The following is a 13,550-nucleotide window of genomic DNA, read 5'->3' as shown; positions in this document are numbered from 1 at the left end:
AGCACCCACTCAGAGGTGTATCTAGGGGTCCGAGCGCCCCTGGCAAAGTAAGGGACTGGCGCCCCCCCATATTTGTAATGGCGAAGGCTGAAAAAAGCGCGTGGCCACTCAATAGTACCCCAAATTCAAATTACACCACACAGTAGTGCCCCTTACTCACATTACACTGCATTACATTCATCTAAGTGTGAAGAAATGATGTATTTTGGAAGGTGAATAGTCAGAAGGTATCTACAGCCATTATAGCGGTTTGTGGCACATACACAGTCACTGCAGGGGCTATGTAGCCTCCAGTTACGGAATGAGTAAGAAGTCGGTAATGAATGGGTTAATACTCCTAGAACTTGGTATTATTAAAGGCAACAGGTAAAGAGCAACAACTCGCAGCCATAATGTCAGCTGATTAGGACAGGAGCTGAGCAGCTGATATACCCAGGGCTGGCACGAGCAAAAAAACTTTGGTAAGTGAATATATATTTTGGCGCCCCTTAGTGAAATATATTAGGGCATGGCATCATATGGAAGGGGTGTGACCACAGAATAGTATCATACCAATGAACACGGAGGGAGGCAGCAACGGTGGGCTGTGAGACGGGACGTTTATAGTTTACTTTTTATGGCACTGGGCAGCAGGCAACCCCCTCCTCTCAGCCAACAGCTGCCTAATCACCAGCAGCAGGCACATGGCACAGAAAGTACACAGCAGGCACTCACCTCAGACTGGGAGCAGAAGCACAAGGCCCAGCAGCGCTCCTATGTTCTTTCCGGCCATGTGACCCTCCTCCCTAGCTCCGTCCACTTCGGCTCTCTCTGTCATAGGTACATACTTGTGGGCAAGGTGATAGACGTGTGCGGTCATCCGTGCATTACAGTGCTGACTGCGGTGCTTATTGCGAACATGGATGTTGGGCAGGGACTCTTCTGGCCAGTAGGTCACCGATCCTCCCGGACTCTGCCTGCAGGGGTATCCTGCCGTCTCTCCCCACAGAACCCGCCCAGCACCAACTCACTCTCTTCCCTGCGTCTGCACTCATTCTCCCTCTGCACCTACACTCACACCCTGCACCTGCACTCTCTCCTCTGCACTCTCTCCCTTGCATCTACACTCTCTCACTGCACCTACAGTATATCTCTTGCGCCTGCACTCTCACCCTGCGCCTACACTCCATCCCTTGTGCCTGCACCTACATTCGCTCCCCGACACCTACATTCTCTCCCCTGTGCCTGTACCTACACTCCCCTGTGCCTACAGTTCCTCCCCTATGCTTGCACTCTCTACCCTTCACCTCATCAGACCTGGTGCTCTTTGCAGCCGCATACTCTGCCTAATGGTAGAACCGGCATTTGATACTGTATTGCACTCTGAAATCAGGGACATAGTAAAGGTGGGTACACACTGGCTGATATATTGGGCGTTCTATTGAATGGCCGATATATCGCGGGTCTGTCGGCCAATGTGTACGGCCGATATGTCTGTGAACTCCGTCGTTCACAGACATATAGCGTCGGCCATGCAGCACAGCCTACGGCCAATATATCTGCTGATATATTAGCGCATCGCTGTGTGTGTACGGGCGACCAGCCGGCCGCCCGTACACATGCTGCAGTGGCCGGCGGTGATTAACAGCTGAACTGGGTGGGAGTGTGTACACGCCCGCCCTGTTCATGACGTCAGTCCCCGACGGATCGGGCAGTGTGTATGCTCAAAACACTGCCCGATCCATCCATAGATATATCTGCAGATCAATTGATCTGCAGATATATCTATCACTGTGTACCCATCTTAAGACATGGCTTATAAAGAATAAGAATATATGATTGCTTAGAAGCAGGTAATACAGAAAGGGGCTTGCCTGGGCTGTGCAATGGTCAGTGTATAAACTGTGTCAAACTAGGTGTCTCAGGCTTGGAATTCCCACTCCACCCATTATTATCTCCCTCCTCAATTCCCTCCAACCCTCACTTGCATTTACCATCACCAGCAACATCCTGTCCTGACAGAGCACACTGCACCCGCCACCCGTGACCAGGACGTGCCCCGGCCAGAACGAGAACAGTTTTCTCTTAACCCATTCCCTGCCAGGCAGCACAGACTATGTGCTCACGTCCTGACTAGTAATAAAGCAGCACAGCATTCACTGCACACTCGCTGCTGCTCGCCCTCACCATCCATCACTCGTGCCTGTGGTGAGATGCAAGCTGTGAGGGGAGGGAAGGAGATGTAACAGCTGTCAGAGGATTAACCCTGCCACTACCTTATTATATGTTTACCACCACCGCTGGCTGTACTCACAGGTTACAGTGGGTCGCGTCACTCACTGTCCACTGCTTAGCTGCCTTGAATATCCCGCGGCTGCTGACAAGTACAGTGCACGCCTACTCTGGGCATACAGCCAATAGGCATGCAGCTGTACCAGGCAAGGTGGCTTCTGGGAGTTGTAGTTTGTTTAGTTTTTTTCACTTTGTGCGGCCGTGGGTGGCACCGCTGGGTGGCGCCCCTCCTCTGCTGGCGCCCCTGGCGAGTGCCATCCTGGCCAAAGCATAGATACGCCCCTGCACCCACTATGTGTTTAGTGTTACCTGAAAACACGCTTCAATCACTCAAATCATTACCATAACAGCTTTAGTACTGTATATAAAAAATATTGAACTACAGCAATGGTCCCAACATGCAACGTATGGGACAGAAAGTAGCATACCCAGTGGTTGCATGCTTTCATAGTTTGCTTTGTGTATGGATCTGAGCTGTCATTCAGGGCACCTGTAGATAGAGCAGCTGCCAGCAAGAAGAGACAGACATCTTACCATGAGGTGGGGGAATGTGTGCTTAGAAAGCTCAGCTCTGTCCCCTATTCGTTATATTGCTCTGTAGAATAGGGGATTTGGATTGTGGAATAGTGCCAGTTTACAGGTGAAAAACATTTAGCTCTGACATGCTGGCCCTACTGCTGCATGTAAAGAGTTGCTGTTGCCTAGCAGTATTACATGCACTGCATTTTATATGTGGCAGAATAAGGCAAATGGAACCACCCCTCTAAAAATGCCCCTGGTAGTTGTAGTCCTGCACAGGACAGTATACACTGACAGCCATTAGTATGTAGTACTTGCATGTTTGCATTTTGCCAGCATATCCAATCAGGTTAGGACTGTCAGTGATTTCTGGGACCCTTAGCACAGAAGTAAAAAAAAGTTTTATTTATACATTTATTATCCCAGTACTCATCACACAGCAGTATTGAGATAAGCCTCACTGTCCGCACTTGTGTGACTTTTCCGCGGTGAGACCAGAGGCAGAACTCTGGGAGGCAATGGAGTCAGCTGCCGCCGGGCTTCTGCTTTGAAGGGGGCACCTCTCCTCCTGTTCTGTGTGTTCAGCAACATTAATCAATTAAGTTAATTGACAGTAGCCGGTAACTCTTCCGTAGCCGACTTCCCCACTAGTCACTGCACCTTACAAATCACACCCTCTTTATTATAGATATACTAGAAGCAGACACCTTACTGATGAAGCTATTTGCTCCTATAAAGGAAGCATGAGAATTCTAACTATATGAAGTGATTTCTGTGACAATTACAAGTAACTTCATATAGTTAGAATTCTCATACTTCCTATGCAAGAGCAGATATCTCCACCAGTAAGGTGCATGCTTCCAGTGTAATAGGTTGTGGGTTCTAATCCTGGATATGACACTCGCAAATTAATTGTCAGAGAAATAATCAGCATTGTGACTGAGCAGATCTATGTAGTGCACAGGTTCTCAAACTCGGTCCTCAGGACCCCACACAGTGCATGTTTTGCAGGTAACCCAGCAGGTGCACAGGTGTATTAATTACTCACTGACACATTTTAAAAGGTCCACAGGTGGAGCTAATTATTTCACTTGCGATTCTGTGAGGAGACATGCAAAACATGCACCGTGTGGGGTCCTGAGGACCGAGTTTGAGAACCTATGATGTAGTGTGTGGCTGGACCCCTACATAGATCTGCCTAGTTGCAATGGTTTTGTAGTAGCTTCATATAGGGGGTAATTCCAAGTTGATCGCAGCAGGAAATGTTTTAGCAGTTGGGCAAAACCATGTGCACTGCAGGGGAGGCAGATATAACATGTGCAGAGAGAGTTAGATTTGGGTGGGGTGAGTTCAATCTGCAATCTAAATTGCAGTGTAAAAATAAAGCAGCCAGTATTTACCCTGCACAGAAACAAAATAACCCACCCAAATCTAACTCTCTCTGCAAATGTTATATCTGCTCCCCCTGCAGTGCACATGGTTTTGCCCAACTGCTAAAAAATTTCCTGCTGCGATCAACTTGGAATTACCCCCATAGTTAGAATCTGCAGGCTTACTATGCAGGAGCAAATTATATACATGGGGGGGACACCAATATTTTTCTTGCCTCCGGGCAACTGAGACAAACTTACGCCACTGGGTGAGACACATTTATGAGGGCCAGACCCCCAGGGGCAAATGTAGAATTTCAATAGTAGGGTTTCCAAATTCTTTCATGGAAAAGCCTGTACTTGTAACCCACAATACCTGTTCTGTTATCGCCCTCTAAGGATGATTTGTTCTTTCATTAATTTTTTTCAGTGAAGGGAAGTTTAAAATATTTTAAACTCTTTTCTAATGACCAGGAATGGATTATTTGCACTAAGGGTGGCAGGGCTCTAGCAAACTGGAACGACAGCTAAATTTGCACCTGGGGCACAGATGAGAGAACAAAAACTGGCTTGTGTATATAGACTACTTTAACTTGTTTTTAAACAGCCTTCTTTTTTATTTTTCTCATCCTATTTGATTTTAATTAGCACAGCAAAAATAATTAACAATGATTATAACACTGCAGGACGAACACCAAATGGTTTCACTTGTTTCCTAACTGCAAAAAACATGCATAAGCAAATAACAAAATAAACAGGACTTACTGTATAATGAATAGTAAAAGACATAAAAGATAAAATAAGATTTTAAACCTACCGGTAAATCTTTTTCTCCTAGTCTGTAGAGGATGCTGGAGACTCCGTAAGGACCATGGGGTATAGACGGATTCCGCAGGAGACATGGGCACTATAAAGAACTTTAGAATGGGTGTGCACTGGCTCCTCCCTCTATGCCCCTCCTCCAGACCTCAGTTAGAGAAACTGTGCCCAGAGGAGATGGACAATACGAGGAAAGGATTTTGTTAATCTAAGGGCAAGATTCATACCAGCCCACACCATCCACACCGTATAACCTGGAATATACTCAACCAGTTAACAGTATGAACAAAACAGTGTCAGCTAAAGACTGATCTCAACTGTAACATAACCCTTATGTAAGCAACAACTATATACAAGCCTTGCAGATTTTGTCCGCACTGTGTCGGGCGCCCAGCATCCTCTACGGACTAGGAAAAAAAGATTTAACGGTAGGTTTAAAATCTTATTTTCTCTTACGTCCTAGAGGATGCTGGGGACTCCCTAAGGACCATGGGGTTTATACCAAAGCTCCAGACCGGGCGGGAGAGTGCGGACAACTCTGCAGCACCGACTGAGCAAACGCAAGGTCCTCATCAGCCAGGGTATCAAACTTATAGAACTTTGCAAAAGTGTTTGACCCCGACCAGGCAGCTGCTCGGCAAAGCTGTAAAGCCGAGACGCCTTGGGCAGCCGCCCAAGAAGAGCCCACCTTCCTAGTGGAATGGGCCTTAACTGAATTTGGTAATGGCAATCCAGCCGTAGAATGAGCCTGCTGAATCGTGTTACAGATCCAGCGAGCAATAGTCTGCTTAGAAGCAGGAGTGCCAACCTTGTTGGCTGCATACAGGACAAACAATGCCTCTGTTTTCTTAACCCGAGCCGTCCTGGCTACGTAAATCTTTAAGGCCCTGACTACATCAAGGGATTTGGAATCCTCCAAGTCTCCCGTAGCCACAGGCACCACAATAGGTTGGTTCATATGAAACGATGACACCACCTTAGGCAAAAATTGAGGACGAGTCCTCAACTCTGCTCTATCCTCATGGAAAATGAGATAGGGGCTCTTGTGAGATAAGGCCGCCAATTCGGACACCTGCCTTGCAGATGCCAAGGCCAACAACATGACCACTTTCCAAGTGAGATACTTTAATTCAACTGTTTGAAGAGGTTCAAACCAGTGAGATTTTAGGAACTGTAACACCACGTTAAGGTCCCATGGTGCCACTGGGGGCACAAAAGGAGGTTGGATGTGTAGCACTCTCTTTACAAAAGTTTGGACTTCTGGGAGAGAAGCCAGTTCCTTCTGGAAGAATATAGATAGGGCCGAAATCTGTACCTTAATGGAGCCTAGCTTTAGGCCCATATCCACTCCTGTCTGTAGAAAGTGGAGAAAACGACCCAAGTGGAAAACTTCCGTAGGAGCATTCCTGGCTTCACACCAAGATACATACTTCCTCCAGATACGGTGATAATGTTTTGCCGTCACTTCCTTCCTAGCCTTTATCAGAGTAGGGATGATTTCTTCCGGAATACCCTTCTCCGCTAGGATTCGGTGTTCAACCGCCATGCCATCAAACGTAACCGCGGTAAGTCTTGGAACACGCAGGGTCCCTGCTGCAACAGGTCCTCCCTGAGAGGAAGAGGCCATGGATCTTCTGTGAGCATCTCCTGAAGATCTGAATACCAGGCCCTTCGAGGCCAATCTGGGACAATGAGTATTGTCTGTACTCTTTTCCGTCTTATGATTCTCAATATTTTTGAGATGAGAGGAAGAGGAGGGAACACATAGACTGACTGAAACACCCTTGGTGTCACCAGGGCGTCCACCGCTACTGCCTGAGGGTCCCTTGACCTGGCACAATACCTTCGAAGCTTCTTGTTGAGGCGTGATGCCATCATGTCTATTTGAGGAAGTCCCCAAAGACTTGTTATCTCTGCAAAGACTTCTTGATGAAGTCCCCACTCTCCTGGATGGAGATCGTGTCTGCTGAGGAAGTCTGCTTCCCAGTTGTCCACTCCCGGAATGAGTACCGCTGACAGAGCGCTTACGTGACTTTCTGCCCAGCGCAGAATCCTGGTGGCTTCCGCCATTGTCACTCTTCTCCTTGTCCCGCCTTGGCGGTTTACATGAGCCACGGCTGTGACGTTGTCTGATTGAATCAGAACCAGTAGGTCGCGAAGAAGATTCTCCGCTTGTCGTAGGCCATTGTATATGGTCCTTAATTCCAGTAAATTGATGTGTAGACAAGCCTCCTGGCTTGACCACAATCCCTGAAAATTCCTTCTTTGTGTGAATGCTCCCCATCCTCGGAGGCTCGCATCCGTGGTTATCAGAACCCAGTCTTGAATGCCGAATCTGTGACCCTCTAGAAGGTGAGCACTCTGCAGCCACCACAGGAGAGACACCCTGGCCCTGGGGGACAGGCTTATCTTCTGATGTATTTGTAGATGGGACCCCGACCACTTGTCCAGAAGTTCCCACTGAAATGTCCTCGCATGAAACCTGCCGAAGGGGATGACCTCGTAGGCTGCCACCATTTTCCCCAGAACTCGAGTGCATTGATGAACCGACATTCTTTTTGGTTTTAGCAGGTCTCTGACCATGTTCTGGAGGTCCTGGGCTTTCCTCATTGGGAGAAAAACCCTCTTCTGTTCCGTGTCCAGAATCATGCCTAGGAATGATAGTCGAGTCGTTGGAATCAATTGCGACTTTGGCAGATTTAGAATCCAACCATGCTGTTGTAGCACTCTCAGGGAGAGTGACACGCTTTTCAGCAATTGATCTCTCGATCTCGCTTTTATCAGGAGATCGTCCAAGTACGGGATAATTGTGACTCCCTGCCTGCGCAGGAGCACCATCATCTCCGCCATCACCTTGGTGAAAATCCTCGGGGCCGTGGAAAGCCCAAACGGCAACGTCTGAAACTGGTAATGACAATCCTGTACAGCGAATCTCAGGTACTCCTGATGAGTAGGATATATGGGGACATGAAGGTATGCATCCTTTATGTCCAGTGACACCATAAAATCCCCCCTTCCAGACTGGAGATCACTGCCCGAAGCGATTCCATCTTGAATTTGAACCTTTTCAAGTACAGGTTTAGAGATTTCAGATTTAAAATGGGTCTGACCGAGCCATCCGGCTTCGGGACCACGAACAGGGTTGAATAGTACCCTTTTCCCTGTTGGACTAGGGGAACCGTGACAATCACTTGCTGTTGACACAGCTTTTGAATTGCAGCTAACACTACTTCCCTCTCTGGGGGAGAAGCTGGCAAGGCCGATTTGAAAAATCGGCGAGGGGGCACCTCTTCGAATTCTAGTTTGTAGCCTTGGGATACAATTTCCATCACCCAAGGATCCACGTCTGACCTGACCCAGACCTGACTAAAGAGTCGAAGACGTACCCCCACTGGTGCGGACTCCCTCAGTGGAGCCCCAGCGTCATGTGGATTTAGTAGAAGCCGGGAAGGACTTCTCCTCCTGGGAACTAGCCGTCACAGGCATTCTTTTCCCTCTACCCTTACCTCTGGCGAGAAAGGATGAGCCCCGACCTCTTATGGACTTATGCGACCGAAAGGACTGCAACTGATATTGTGGAGTTTTCTTTTGCTGTGGGGGAACATAAGGTAAAAAAGTAGATTTACCCGTGGTAGCTGTGGAAACCAGGTCCGCGAGACCTTCCCCAAATAGAACCTCACCCTTGTTAGGTAAAACCTCCATATGCTTCTTTGAGTCTGCATCACCCGTCCATTGGCGGGTCCACAGGGCTCGCCTAGCAGAAATCGCCATGGCGTTGGCTCTTAAACCTAGCAGCCCAACGTCTCTCTGAGCGTCTCTCATATATAAGACTGCGTCTTTAATGTGACCTAAGGTCAATAAAATGGTATCCCTATCTAGGGTATCAATGTCAGCTGACAAGGTATCTGTCCAAGCTGCAGCCGCGCTACATACCCATGCCGATGCTATTGCAGGTCTGAGTAAAGCCCCCGTATGTGTATAAATAGATTTTAAGGTAGTTTCCTGTCTGCGATCAGCAGGATCCTTGAGGGCTGCTGTGTCGGGAGACGGTAGCGCCACCTTCTTGGACAAGCGCGTTAAAGCCTTGTCCACCCTGGGCGAGGATTCCCACCGTACCCTGTCCTGTGCAGGGAAAGGATACGCCATAAGAATCCTCTTGGGAATCCTCAGTTTTTTGTCTGCAGTTTCCCAAGCTTTTTCAAATAACTCGTTCAGCTCATGAGATGGGGAAAGGTTACCTCAGGTTTCTTTTCCTTATACATGCGCACCCTCGTGTCAGGGACAGAGGGGTCATCTGTGATATGCAGAACATCTTTTATTGCAATAATCATATAATGAATACTTTTGGCCACCCTTGGGTGTAACCTTGCATCATCATAGTCGACACTGGAGTCAGAATCCGTGTCGGTATCAGTGTCTGCTATTTGGGATAGAGAAAGTTTTTGAGACCCTGCAGGGCCCTGTGACCCAGTCAAACCCATGGATTGACTCCCTGCTTTTTCCCTGGACTCTGCCTTGTCCAACCTCTTATGCAGTAAGGTCACATTTGCATTCAAAACATTCCACATGTCCAACCAATCAGGTGTCGGCGTTGCCAACGGAGACACCCCAATCATCTGTTCCACCTCCTCCTTAGATGAGCCTTCCGCTTCAGACATGCCGACACACTCGTACCGACACCCCCACACACATAGGGATATTTATCTGGAGATAGTCCCCCAATAAGGCCCTTAGGAGAGACAGAGAGAGAGAGTATGCCAGCACACACCCAGCGCCAACTGACACCGGAAAACAAACAGAATATATAGCGCTTTTTCATATAATTATGTATAAAACACTCACTGCGCCTTACAAGTGCTCCCCTCCTCTTTTTTGCCCTGTGTCATCGTGTTCAGCAGGGGAGAGTCCGGGGAGCCAGCTTCTCTGCAGTGCTCTGTGGAGAAAATGGCGCTGGTTAATGCTGTGGGACCAAGCTCCGCCCCCTCCAGCGGCGGGCTTTGGTCCCGCTCAATTTTATAATACTGGCGGGGGATTTATATAACTACTGCTTTCGCAGCCTATAATACTCATATGCCAGCCTTAGAGGTTTATATTGCTGCCCAGGGCGCCCCCCTGCACACTGCACCCATCAGTGCCTGCTAGTGTGTGTTCTGTGGGAGCAATGGCGCGCAGCGTTACCGCTGCATGCTTACCTCAGGGTAGATCTGAAGTCTTCTGCTGCCTTGAAGTCTTCTTTTCTTCTTATACTCACCCGGCTTCTATCTTCCAGCTCTGCGAGGATGACGGCGGCGCGGCTCTGGGACGAACAGCGAGGGGAGACCTGCGTTCTGACTCCCTCTGGAGTTAATGGTGTCCAGTAGCCTAAGAAGCAGAGCCTATCACTTAAGTAGGTCTGCTTCTCTCTCCTCAGTCCCACGATGCAGGGTGCCTGTTGCCAGCAGTGCTCCCTGAAAATAAAAAACCTAACAAAATTATTTTTCAGAGAAACTCAGGAGAGCTCCCCTGTAATGCACCCACTCTCCTCTGGGCACAGGATCTAACTGAGGTCTGGAGGAGGGGCATAGAGGGAGGAGCCAGTGCACACCCATTCTAAAGTTCTTTATAGTGCCCATGTCTCCTGCGGAGCCCGTCTATACCCCATGGTCCTTACGGAGTCCCCAGCATCCTCTAGGACGTAAGAGAAAACAGCTTTATTGATAAATGACTTTATTGTTCTCTAAGTTAATTCTGTCCTCTTATGGTGTCCAAGCTGCAAGTCTAACACTGTGCCCCCACAGACCTTGGGTCACTGCATTCTACATAAATACATGCTGTTTTTTGGTGCAGTGGAATGGGTGTCCAGATGTGAACTGATAGAAGGAAGGGACCATGCACTGCAGTAACAGGCCGCATGGCCCATGCCTTCACAGCAGTGGCCGAGGGGTGGGTGGGTGATTAAAATATCTGCCTACTAATTATTTATATGGTAAAATCCTCTTGAAGTCTGCATTAGGAGTTGATGACTTGCAAATCGGAGGGGTTTATGGGCAACTGGTTGCCCCTTCCCCACTAAGCGTACGCCTAAAATCAGCTCCATACTGATTTGGTTGGGCTGAGTTCCTATATGCAAGAAACCCACACATAGTTGATTTCCCTGTTATAGTGGGACCAGCCAGCCTATCAAAGCCTCGTACTGGCTGAAGCTTTTGAGGAGCAGCACCACGCTGCTAGTACCCCAGAATTAACAGTAATCAGCTCAGGGTATGAGCAGTGGTGCTGGTATCACTTTGGGGTGGTGGTGGTAGTGCCAGAGTTTTAATTACTTATTTATTTTAAACACATTGAAAACGCCATTGTTGTTGTTGTTGATGATGATGATGATTGGTGTATTCAGTACACGGCCACATTGTAACACACTCTTTTGGGTTGCATATATGTTACATTAAGATCTGCAGAGCTCACAATAACAAAGAAAGGTCCAACTTTTCTGGCCCTCATATTAAATGTACATTTGAGTTGCATCTGGCTCTATGAGCTGTATATGAGCCCATGTGATATTAAAATGAGCTGGACTGGAATTTTATGTTTTTCAAGGGCAGATTGGGCTTTGATTTGGCACCATTGTAATACCCTGCTATACGAGGTATTACAGCTGACACTGCATTGCGCTACAGCACTTGCACATGTCAATACAGAGGCTGATCACAATTACCAGCAGAATGTGTGGGTTGAAGCAGGGGAAGGAGTCATGGATAACTCCAAGACAGTGTACTTGGGGGCTAGAGAAGATAGTTGGGCTGTCAATAAATAATGAAATTGTGAGAGGTGAGGGTATACTAGGGGGTCGATGGAGGCTCGCTGCCTAGGTGTCATTCTTGACTCTGAACTGTCCTTTGTTCCCCATATTCAATCTGTCTCAAAATCATGTTACAAACATATCCAAGATACGACTTTCCATATCTTACACAAGACACAGCAAAATCTCTAATCTATGCTCTCATTATCTCCCGCATTGATTATTGTAATAGTCTCCTGACCGGTCTTCCCAAACATAGGCTCTCACCACTACAATCCATTTTGAATACAGCTGCGAGGCTAATCTTCCACTCGAAATTATAGGACTTTATCTGGGCTTCACCCACTCTGTGGAATGCCCTCCCATGCACAATAAAACTCACCTCTAATCTCCAACCCTTTAAACGTTCCCTGAAAACTCACCCACATAACCTTCAGTGCTTCCCTATCTAATTACATCCTGTCTGTACAGTATACATAACCTCACTTATTTTGTCTTTCTTTACTCTCACACCCTCCTGACCCTTGGCTAACATTGCGGGGTGATCATATCATACAACCCTTTAAGAACCTAGCAATCTGGTGGACCATTATGCAATAGGTAGCATCTATCCTTGTGTATCTATGCCTATTTCCCTAGATTGTAAGCTTGCAAGCAGGGATTTCCTACCTCTATGTCTGTCTGTTTTTAACCAGTTTTGTTCTATTAATGTTGTTCAAATTGTAAAGCGCAACAGAATATTCTGTGCTGTATAAGACACTGTTAATAAATAAATAAGATGATCAGCTCAGTCTCAGACATGTGGGTGCACTAAAGACCTCAATAATATATGTTATAAAAGGTTAATCCTTATTATTACTATTTAAAATGACATGGTTTTATCCCAGCCAACATAAAATATTTAAAATATAGAATAAATGAAAAAGAAAAAAAAAGTTCTTAAAAATAGGATTTTAATACCTACCGGTAAATCCTTTTCTCTTAGTCCGTAGAGGATGCTGGGGATGCTTCAAGAACCATGGGGTATAGATGGGATCCGCAGGAGACATGGGCACTTTAAGGCTTTAAAAGGGGTGTGAACTGGCTCCTCCCTCTATGCCCCTCCCCCAGACTCCAGTTATAGGAACTGTGCCCAGGGAGACGGACATTTAGAGGAAAAGGATTTATTTAATTTTTTTAAGTAAGGAATTTTAACTCAACCTTACGTAAAGGTTCAAAACAATGAGATTGCAGGAACTGCAAAACCACATTAAGATCCCACGGTACCACAGGAGGCACAAATGGAAGTTGTATGTGCAGCACGCCTTTCACGAAGGTCTGCACTTCTGGAAGGGAGGCCAATTCTTTCTGAAAGAAGATCGATAAGGCCGAAATCTGCACTTTAATAGAGCCTAACTTTAGGCCCGCATCCACACCTGTTTGCAAAAAATGAAGTAAACGCCCCAGCTGAAATTCTTCCATAGGAGCCTTCTTGGATTCACACCAAGACACATATTTCCTCCAAATACGGTGGTAATGCTTTGCCGTTACTTCTTTTCTAGTCTGAAGAAGTGTGGGAATACCCTTTTGGGATAGGATTTGGCGTTCAACCGCCATGCTGTCAAACGCAGCCGCGGTAAGCCTTGATACACGCACGGTCCTTGTTGTAACAGGTCCTTCCGTAGAGGAAGAGGCCAGGGATCTTCTATGAGCAACTCCTGAAGATCTGAATACCAGGCCCTCTTTGGCCAGTCTGGAACAATGAGTATCGGCTGAACCCTTGTTCTTCTTATAATCTTTATCACCTTTGGAATGCG

Source organism: Pseudophryne corroboree, chromosome 6 (genome assembly GCF_028390025.1).
Source record: "Pseudophryne corroboree isolate aPseCor3 chromosome 6, aPseCor3.hap2, whole genome shotgun sequence".
Taxonomy (NCBI): domain Eukaryota; kingdom Metazoa; phylum Chordata; class Amphibia; order Anura; family Myobatrachidae; genus Pseudophryne; species Pseudophryne corroboree.
The sequence above is the reverse complement of the archived record's forward strand: the minus strand, read 5'-3'. Positions refer to the sequence as shown.